Here is a 3,447-nt window from a genome sequence, read left to right on the forward strand (position 1 = left end):
AAGCGATTTGTTCACCGGCAGCGCTGTCGCTGCTGCCAAAAGGAACGGGGGTGGGACCCGGGCGAGGGAGCCGATGTTTCTTGTTTCTTGTGGAAGGGGAAGCTGAGTGCACCGAGTTCACCAAGTGGGACGGTTTTGACCTTTTGGGTTCTCTTGCTGGAATTTGTCGAGTTTGCATGTTTTCCCTCTGCTCGTGCGGGCTGCGTCTGCAGGAACCGCGGCTCCTGACGGGGTTCCAAAACATGTGGTTTGTATGTCGTGCTTCATTCCCAAATGGATCGAGCCGCCACCGAATGGAAGCTTCGCATATACGCCAGCTGTGCAAAATCAACCGCAGTTTGTGACGTGACGGCAACGGGAGCAGACAAAGCACGGTTCGCACGACCCCTCATGATGATGATGAGTTACACATTCATGTCGCTTGTACAGTATAGCGCTTTTCACTCTCGACTACTCAAAGCGCTTCGCCCCGTCGCCTCGCTCAGCTCCTGATGCCGCAGCATCACCAACAACCGGGGGGTTCGGTCTCTTGCCCGAGGAGACTTTGACGTGGTTGCAATGGCCGGGGATCGAGCCACCAACCGCTAGGTCGGGAGACGACCACTCTACCGCCGAGCCATAAGCCAAAATGTCACTGCCTGGCAAGGAAGGAGCCCGAGCCGGTCCGCGCGAGGCCCAGAAGTTCCGACTTGCCTCCACTCACGGCCTGGGCTCCGGGGAGCGCTTCTTCTGGGGGTCCTCTCCTTCTGCCGGGGGACTTCAATACTCACAAGGGCGCTCCTGGGGCAAACGGCCCCCTCGCTCATCACCCGAGAGGTGCTCGCTTGTCGGACGTCCGCGCTCGCGGCGGATTGTCCAGAATGAACCCCATCAACAAACCTTGGGGGGGTCCGTAGGCGCAATTGGACTCGGGACACCCTAGGTCGCAGTTCAGCGATCAACTGTATGGTCGTGTCATCGGATTTGCGGCCGCATGTGTTTGTGCGCTCGGGCGAAGAGAGGTCGCCGAGGTGTCTTGGCTCCCATGGCGGGGGCAGATGCCGCTGCGACCTGGCAGGGTCAAACGTATCGCGAGGCTTCCTGGGAACGTTTGGCAGAATCCCCTGTTAGAAAGAGTTTCAACTCCCACCTCCGGCAGAGCTTTGCCCAACTTTCGTGGGCGGGGTCAGGGGACATTGGCATTGTTGCTGTATTGCTGCGTTTAACTTTTACGCATGCTGACTGACGGATTTAGCTCTCAAAGGAAATCCATTCAAAGCTTCTCCACTTACTGAGTGCGTCTCTTGCCTTGCCCCGGCAGTAGCGGTCAGAAAAATAATTAGCACTGAGGAGAGAACATACAGTCTGTCCCTGCAAAGAAGAATTGCTTGGCTTCTTTCAAGATTCCCATGGGGTTTGGGCTCTTTTTTTTTTGTTTTTTTTTTTTAGGTGGGCGTTTTGTCAGTCTCCAGAGTCTCATATTTCCTTGAACTAGCATTGCTCAATAGCCCAAACTTGGCTCAATGTCAGAAAGGTTGACTGAGTTTTAGATGAATCCACATCAGACAGACACACGATTGCTCATCCTAAAGTAGCTCTTGACTCTACCGGGCACTTAGTTTGCTCCCTGACCAGATAAAAAGCTGAAGCTGAAGGTTTAAAAGCCCTGAAGCGACGAGTAGGAAGTGATGTAATTAGTGTCATCTGCGTTCTATCAGAACGACAGAAAATGTCCTGCACCCATTGGAGCCATGTGGTGTGTCGTGTGTGTGTGTGTGTGTGTGTGTGTGTGTGTGTGTGTGTGTGTGTGTGTAGCGTTCAATTAGTGATGCAAGTGACCTCAAATCATCCCAGGTGACTTTTTTTTGTGTGTGTGCGCTCGACATATGTGGAATGCGGATATTTTTGGGCATTGGAGACTGTCCCTGCGTAGCACGGCTGACTTGGCAAAAAAAAAAAAAGTCACATAAAAGCTGTCTCTTCCAGGGCCAATTGCGGTGTTTTATGCATTTTAATAATGTGACAGTGGTCAGCGTTGGCTTTGTGGAATGCTCTCCGATTTTGGCTTAATGCCGGATCAAGACTCAAGCCGGTAGACTGCGCGCATCTTATTGTGTGTTTTCCGCCGCTTCCAACTCAATCTCAATTTGAGTTGAACAAAATGACGGGATTTGCTTCACAATTCCAGGCATTCTCTTTTGCCAATAAGCATGGAATTAGGCTCAGGGAATGAGAGCGGGCTAGATTTGAAAGGCATTTGGAAGCCAATCACACGAGCGGGACGACCAACGCCGAGTATATTTCCGGCATCCGATATTGGACTGAAGTCGCAAGGATGAGAGAAGCCGTCTTTTGTTCTGCCGTGCCCTGTCGGGACACGAGCACGTTCTGTCATGCGTGCGGTCCACTCCGAACGATATTCCCTGCGCGACGGAAGTAACGGGAAATGCAGCCCCGAGTCCTCCGGCACTCTGTGCCACTTGTGATCTTCAAACTTGGAGTGTTGGCAACGTATTGCTCGTCGCCCCTCATGTGCTTCCTCGGACCCAATTAAAAAAGAAGGGAGAAAAGGAAAAGACAACATGGAGTGGTTTTGAGCCTGATCGGAATGACCACACGTTGGCATGAGCGGAGCCCGTAAAAAAGTCCAAGTGCATTCTTTTCTTTGTTGAGGCCAATTGAGTTCACGAATCCGATTGATTTGAGTCCCTCCTCCTTTCCCCGGGCTGCGTGCGGCCAGTGGAGCAGTTGCAGATGGCTTGTTTCATGAAACCCAAACGGGATCCCTCTCTGGCGTGCGTTTAGTATACAAACTACAAAGGCGGGCTGCGGTCAGCGCACCCTCGTGAAAGGGGCGAAAATAGCGTCGGCAGGATGTTCGACGGACTGCAAGCCGGCGACGGAGAGAGCGGAACACGCAGACCTGCGGGGCCAGGAGAGCGAAAGGAACCGCCGAGTCGGTCGAAGGGGGCTTCTTCTTGAGACGTCTGCGGTCGGATGGGAAGCCCTCTCGTGTGCTGCAACAACACCGCCATATTAGCGGCAGGCATTCGGACGAAGCGGCGAATAAAAAGCCAAGTCCAATGACGTCGGCGTGTGGTGGCGAACTTGGATATAAACCCAATTCAGAGTCATTTGCCAATCATGTTCGACCGACATTGAACTGAGTACACGACAAAGACGAGATGGTTCTGCTTGAAACGGATCAAATTGAAAGTTTTTAGCAAAGAATCAGGAACTTTGAATTTGATGGCTGCAACACAATCACCAAAAAGTTGGGACGGGGTCGTATTCACCACTCTGTTCCATCACCTTTTCCTTTTTCGACATTCGATCAACGTTTGGCAACGGCGGACGCTAATTGCTGAAGCTTTGTGGCTGCAATTCTTTTCCATACTTGATGTCCAGCTTCAGCTGTTCAACAGTCCGGGCTCTCCATATTTGACGCTTCATAATGCGCCGCGCCTT

The 3,447-nt window shown here is 52.3% G+C and overlaps 1 protein-coding gene across 1 annotated transcript in view; it reads left to right on the forward strand.

Annotated features, from left to right (window-relative positions):
- Positions 1-1,646, forward strand: part of LOC109522250 (membrane-associated guanylate kinase, WW and PDZ domain-containing protein 1-like) — a 48,830-nt gene extending 47,184 nt beyond the window's left edge. Inside the window, exon 25 of the transcript XR_002169541.1 lies at positions 1,635-1,646. The gene's annotated coding sequence lies outside the window, so the exon portion shown is untranslated. The remainder of the gene's footprint in view (positions 1-1,634) is intronic.
- The last annotated feature ends 1,801 nt before the right edge of the window (positions 1,647-3,447 follow it).

The sequence above is a fragment of the Hippocampus comes genome, unplaced genomic scaffold (assembly GCF_001891065.2).
Source record: "Hippocampus comes isolate QL1 unplaced genomic scaffold, H_comes_QL1_v1.1 scaffold68, whole genome shotgun sequence".
Classification (NCBI taxonomy): Eukaryota; Metazoa; Chordata; class Actinopteri; order Syngnathiformes; family Syngnathidae; genus Hippocampus; species Hippocampus comes.